Source organism: Oncorhynchus masou, chromosome 29, assembly GCF_036934945.1.
Source record: "Oncorhynchus masou masou isolate Uvic2021 chromosome 29, UVic_Omas_1.1, whole genome shotgun sequence".
Taxonomy (NCBI): Eukaryota; Metazoa; Chordata; class Actinopteri; order Salmoniformes; family Salmonidae; genus Oncorhynchus; species Oncorhynchus masou.
In genome coordinates, this window is record NC_088240.1 from 79823109 (window position 1) to 79830000 (window position 6892).

Sequence of the window (6892 nt, forward strand, 5' to 3'; positions counted from 1 at the left end):
TAATGCTCGATAGAGATCATTTTTCAAATGAAATACAATTTCTAAACAATAAAAAAACAGTAGGCTTTGGCTGTATAGGCTTACAGTATACTGGATCTCCCATAGCGCACATCAATCACCCTTCTCTCCCTCCCTTCTCTCCCGCCTCTTGGAGCTCCTGAAAGAGTGTGCCGTGTGTTGCTTTCAGCTTGTTTGAGACTGCTGTAACCTTCTACTCAGTGCTTCGACTACGGGCGCTTTCCACTCAGAAGCCCCTGTTTTGTGAATGGGCTTCAGTCCGCTCTGACTTCAACCGTGCCCGGGTAGCGCAAGGAACGAATTCAGATATGCAAACAGGTAACTGCTTGGGAAAGAAGGGCCAAGAGAAAGCCAGGCTTGATATGTCGTCGCCATTTTGTTAGTTTTTTTATATCATTATGTATTTCTAAATAATTTAGGCTATTTTGTGAAGATAAGTTTTTAGCTACTTTTTAAAATCATTTAGATGCCCATTGAACTGTTGAGATATTTTATTATTTCGGCCAACTGCACATATAGCTTCTGAATAGATTGTCTAATGAAAGTTGCCTTTGCTAAGAGATTGCTTGTGTATGTGCTCATCATTTATTACGAGTGAAGCTCGCAAAGATGCAATCTAATAGAAAGCCTAGCTGTCAACAATGTTTTGGGCACAGAATGACGCAGCCTCGCGGGGGGCGTTCACCGTTCTTGAGCACAGTGCACGATCTGATCAGTCTGAAGGAAACAATGTAGCCTAACTTTCCCTTTTCCTGGCTGGCTGAGAAACAGTTACAAAATAAACTAAACAAAACTGGCCCGCGAGTGATACCCCATCTCCCCCATTTTTTATTACAAAATAAAACAGATTTTGTTTATGTAAAAAAAAAAATGACAAGGAATTCAGCTGCACATTTGTTTAATTTAGGAAACATGTTCCCAAGTATACCACAAATTAAAAACGAGACGTATTTTGCATGTGATCATGTCTCAATGTAATCAAGGTATGACATGATTGTTATTTTCAAAATACAATCTATTATTGGTATTAGTTGTGGGGAATTTGCAGCATTATTATAATGATGCCCCGGCCCATAACCATCGACTCCGCGGCTGAATCGAGTTGCCTTCGCCCGCAGTACTGTAACTAGCTCTCCACCTAGCTGTCGAGACAAGTTACTACGGAGAATGCTGCTGTAGTGTCTTCAACCGAGCGCTATGAAAACCGCCGCGCAAATGTTGTTCTCTTCTGTATCCAGCCAGCCTATGCGTAGGGTTTCCTAGAAGGAGTAGGCCGAGCGACTTTAGTTATGTAACCAAACCAATATCTGAATACAGTGCATGATTGTTGACCGTTGTCGAGAGGATAGGACAGTATCACCAAGCTCTCTTATCTTGTCTAATGTAGGCTAAACGCAGTTCTGGGACGCGCACTCTCGGTAAGTAGCACGAATCTGTCTAATTTTGTAACCTATCAAACCATCATGTTATGTTAGTTAGTAAGTATATGCTAGCGTGCTGTATCACAGCGTTGCAACAATATGGTATCTACCATATCATTTATTATGGGGTGTGGGACCAGGGTTGAATTTTCCCAGCACAGACTGTGATAATATTTATTAAGCCAATGTTGCTGACACAAGTATTATACTGCAGACAGGGGACAGATGAGGGCGAGGAAATGGGTATGGACTCATCACACAAAAAAGACTCTATCACCATAGAGAATTGTGATAACTGACAGACATGTAATAGTTTAATGGTTCAAGCCGTTGTGCAATTATATGTTTTATTGGCAGATGTTCTATGAAATATGCTATATGAATGACAACAACAACAATAGCACGTGTCATGTCATCACCTACGTTTTGTGTGCACTGTGCGTAATGCCTACAAGCTACCATAGTTCACACGATGCATCGCCATTCGCAAAATTAACTAGTGCGTAATGTTGACATGACAGTGACACCGTGAACGCGGGTAGAGCACACAAGTGTGTCCGGTACTGGACATCCCTCCACTCTAGATCAGCCAGCCAGTGTAGCGACCAGGGTACACAATGTACGACCCACCCACCAAGAGCCTGATGCAGCCAGTAATAACTGTGAAGAGGACAGAGAGTGTGCGTGTGTCACAACAGTAGCTCTCTGAGATACATTGGTAACGAACATGTTAAGATTCCTGGGGGGAACTGATCATCTATTATTGAGAATGTCATTGTATTGGATTCATCGTTTGTGTGTGTCTCCAAAAGGTTTGATCCAATAGTTTGATATCAGACCATTTCTTACATGAATATATCACTTTGATTTATCTTGCCTTCCAGGTCTCCTACTTGGTCATTTTGTAAATATATATTATTTTCTGTAACTACTACATGTTCCCATCTCATTGATATCAAATTATTAGAGATGCACAAATTGTTTTTGCACCCACCATGTGTCATGTGTGTAATAGTCATGTGAGGTGAAATGTGCATATTTTGGGATGTGAACACTCAGTTTGTTTGTTTGACCTGACGAAGATCCGTTTCAGATGGAAACGTTGTCAATAAAGCTGTGAAATGGGAGCTTTAACAGTGTGAGGGCCTTCTTGTTCTTTACTACTGTTCTTTATTAGCCCAGCACCTATGTTTTTAAGGATGTGTGTATGACCACAAACTTTTCTCTGTGTGTGTCTCATTAGCTTGTATGGAGTAGCGGTACCACTTAGTATCCTGCAATACTATCTCAATCGATCACTATCATGTACACTACATGACCAAAAGTATATGGACACCTGCTCGTCGAACATCTCATTCCAAAATCATAGGCATTAATATGGAGCTGGTCACCCCCTTCCCCTGCCCCCCTTTGCTGCTATAACAGCCTTCTGGAAGGCTTTTCACTAGGTCATCAAAAAGAAAGGAGGACCAAGGCCTCTTCATATAATTAATTTAAATGCCATCATTAGTATGGCATGTTCAATAGAAACTAAGTTGTGTTTCGGCTGCATGGCCTTCATCAGGGAGTACAGAAAAAAGGAATACAATGTCCTCTTTTGAACAGCTTTTCCAATTAGCCCTAATTGGAAGAGGGAGTGGTTACAAAATTGATTGGACACACCTAGTAAGCAATACTATACACATTAAAAAGTGAAATACTGTAGCTATGTTATTATAAAAATACAGCTCCAAGCTAGAAGTATCAGAACACTTAGAAAGGTAGTTCCTACCTTAAATATGACTGGGAGAAGTGTCAAGAATAAGAAAGCAATATATTCCATAGTACACTAGAACAGAGCAAAGCATGAACAACAACAACAGTCTAAACAAAATGTCCACTAGATGACAGCAAATGGACCTATCACGACCCTACAGGAAGGGTGAGAAATCCATATCTTCATTTAAACCAGGGTACTTAATGGCCTGTAGTTTGTAAATCCATATCTACATTTAAACCAGGGTACTTAGTGGCCTGCAGTTTGTAAATCCATATCTACATTTAAACCAGGGTATTTAGTGGCCTGTAGTTTGTAAATCCATATCTACATTTAAACCAGGGTACTTAGTGGCCTGTAGTTTGTAAATCCATATCTACATTTAAACCAGGTATTTAGTGGCCTGTAGTTTGTAAATCCATATCTTCATTTAAACCAGGTATTTAGTGGCCTGTAGTTTGTAAATCCATATCTTCATTTAAACCAGGTATTTAGTGGCCTGTAGTTTGTAAATCCATATCTACATTTAAACCAGGGTATTTAGTGGCCTGTAGTTTGTAAATCCATATCTTAATTTAAACCAGGGTATTTAGTGGCCTGCAGTTTGTAAATCCATATCTTCATTTAAACCAGGGTATTTAGTGGCCTGCAGTTTGTAAATCCATATCTTCATTTAAACCAGGGTGTTTAGTGGCCTGTAGTTTGTAAATCCATATCTTCATTTAAACCAGGGAATTTAGTGGCCTGCAGTTTGTAAATCCATATTTTTATTTAAACCAGGTATTTAGTGACCTGCAGTTTGTAAATCCATATCTTCATTTAAACCAGGGTATTTAGTGGCCTGTAGTTTGTAAATCCGTATCTTCATTTAAACCAGGGTACTTAGTGGCCTGCAGTTTGTAAATCCATATCTTCATTTAAACCAGGGTATTTAGTGGCCTGTAGTTTGTAAATCCAAAGACGTTCCCTTTGGTTTAACTGTTTAAGACGGTCCCCTTTTCTAATAGAGGCCGGAATATGATCAATACCCATAGCTTGTAGGGAGGCAGGGTTGCCATGGTGTAGGGACTTGTAGTGCCTTGCCATGGGGTAGTCTTCATTACCTACCTGTATGGCGTACTTGTGTTCCGCTAAGCGGTCTTGAAGGCGTCTCGTTTTCCGTCCAATGTAGAACACCTTGCACTGTGGACATTCCAATCTATAGATGACATGAGTGGTTTTACAGTTAATGAAATGCTCAACGTAATACTCCATTTTAGAAGCTGTGTCAACAAAATATTTCTTCTGTACAATATTACTGCAATGGTTGCAATGGTTACATTTAAAAGAGCCCTTGGGTTTGTGGTCAAGACAAGTTTCTTGAGAGTCACCCGGAAGATAACTGTGGACTAATTTGTCATTCAGGGTAGGACATCTCTTAAAGCTTATGACTGGTGGCTCAGGAAAGACTTGGCGTAGAAGCGTATCACTTTGGATGATTCCCCCATTATTTTAATGATTCTTTTAATGTTCTCTGCTTCAGTGCTTTATTTTGTAACAGAATACACTCTCTCCGATGTATCACGAGGCTCTCCCCTTCGCAACAAGTTCTCTCTGTCAAGTAATCCAGCCCTTATAGCGGCATCTTTCAGGACCTGAACGCTGTAGCCCCGATTCAAGAAGCGATTCTCCAATTCAGCAGATTTGACACTGTGGTCTGTTTCCTGATCGCAAATTCTGCGGACTCTTTGGAATTGGCCATATGGAATCATCTCTTTTAGCCTTCTGGGGTGAAAGCTGTCTGCCCTCAGAATGGTATTCCCATCTGTAGGCTTCCTAAAGATTGATGTGTGCAAACAAGCTTTGTCATTTTTACTAATGTCGAGGTCCAAAAAATGAATGTTATCCTTGATGTTCTCCATAGTTAGTTTGATGTTAGGGTTAATGAATGTTATCCTTGCTGTACTCCATAGTTAGTTTGATGTGAGGGTTAATGAATGTTATCCTTGCTGTACTCCATAGTTAGTTTGATGTTAGGGTTAATGAATGTTATCCTTGCAGTACTCCATAGTTAGTTTGATGTGAGGGTTAATGAATGTTATCCTTGCAGTACTCCATAGTTAGTTTGATGTTAGGGTTAATGAATGTTATCCTTGCAGTACTCCATAGTTAGTTTGATGTTAGGGTTAATGAATGTTATCCTTGCAGTACTCCATAGTTAGTTTGATGTTAGGGTTAATGCTGTTAAGGTATTGGTGGAAGGAAATAAGTTCATCTTCTGAGCCGGACCAAAATAAGCAAACATCATCAATATAGTGTCCCCACCATATAATCCGGTCAAAGAAATGGTTATTAGAAGGATCCAAAATGAAGTAATTTACCCAAGTACAAACCAGCATAGGAAGGGCTAGATGTTGGAACATTGCTGCTGGGACTTGCTTCCATTCAGCCACAAGATCATTAATGAGGTCGAGCACTGATATTGGGCGATTAGGACTGGCTCGCAGTCTGCGTTCCAATTCATCCCAAAGGTGTTCGATGGAGTTGAGGTCAGGGCTCTGTGCAGGCCAGTCAAGTTCTTCCACACCGATCTTGACAAACCATTTCTGTATGGACACCACTTGTGTTTGGCTGCTCAGCTTGTGTTTGGTTGCTCGGCCAGGGAAACCCATTTAATGAAGCTCCTGACGAACAGTTATTGTGTTGACGTTGCTTTCAGAGGCAGTTTGGAACTCGGTAGTGAGCTTTGCAGCTGAGGACAGATGATTTTTACGTGATACACACTTCAGCACTCGGAGGTCCCATTCTGTCAGCTTGTGTGGCCTACCACTTTGTGGCTGAGCCGTTGTTTCTCCTAGATGTACCCACTTTACAATAACAGCACTTACAGTTGACCAGGGCAGCTCTAGCAGGGCAGAAATTTTATGAATGGACTTGATGGAAAAGTGGCATCCTATGACGGTGCCACGTTGAAAGTCACTGAGCTCATCAGTAAGGCCATTCTACTGACAATGTTTGTCTGTGGAGATTGCATGGCTGTGTGCGCAATTTTATACACCTGTCAGCAACTGATGTGGCTGAAATAGCCGAATCCCCACATTTGAAGGGGTGTCCACATACCTTTGTATATATAGCGTATAATGGGATGCTCTGTCAGTAGTGTGTTGTCATAGAGATGCTAATGTACTAGTATTTATGGCTGATAACAGTGACAGTCTGATGGAGATAGTTGGATATGAGAGGACCATTACAATGATTTAACCCACTGCTTGTTGAGTGCTCAGGATCACAATGATAGTAGTGTCAAGTCTATCCATCACTCTGACATCTGCAATAGCTGTAGACCCGCTGCTTAAAGGCAGACTGAGCGAAATGACTTTGCCACAAGCAACACCAGAGATATTGAGATGAGCAAGATGCAAGACTTCACTCTCACTCAGTCACACACAGTATCTGCGCATGTGCAGGGGTTCGCTTCACGCTGTTCACAGAGTGGTAGCCAGGGCATCGAAACAGAGAAGTTGAGCCAATGCTCAATTACAGTAGTTGTTGCGAAAATTGACTCACTATGCTGTTTACTTTCTGCATCTACGTTGTATCGCTGAGTCTACTTTTAATGTTGAGATATCGTTGAGATATCGTTGACTGCTGGTTAGTTATCACGACAGACACTTCCTTGGAACAGACAGACAGGTTGTTTATAGGACTGAGGGTCAAA

General features: G+C 41.1%; 1 protein-coding gene across 6 annotated transcripts in view; it reads left to right on the forward strand.

Moving 5' to 3' along the window:
- The first annotated feature begins 125 nt into the window (after nucleotides 1–125).
- Nucleotides 126–6892, forward strand: part of LOC135520698 (histone-lysine N-methyltransferase ASH1L-like) — a 65408-nt gene continuing 58641 nt past the window's right edge. For 2 of the 6 annotated variants that reach the window (XM_064946445.1, XM_064946446.1), the window contains exons 1-2: nucleotides 126–336; nucleotides 1406–1436. The gene's annotated coding sequence lies outside the window, so the exon portion shown is untranslated. Of the gene's footprint in view, nucleotides 337–1100; nucleotides 1437–6892 lie in introns of those variants that run through there. The other 4 variants (XM_064946439.1, XM_064946442.1, XM_064946443.1 and 1 more) reach the window with 3 other exon arrangements.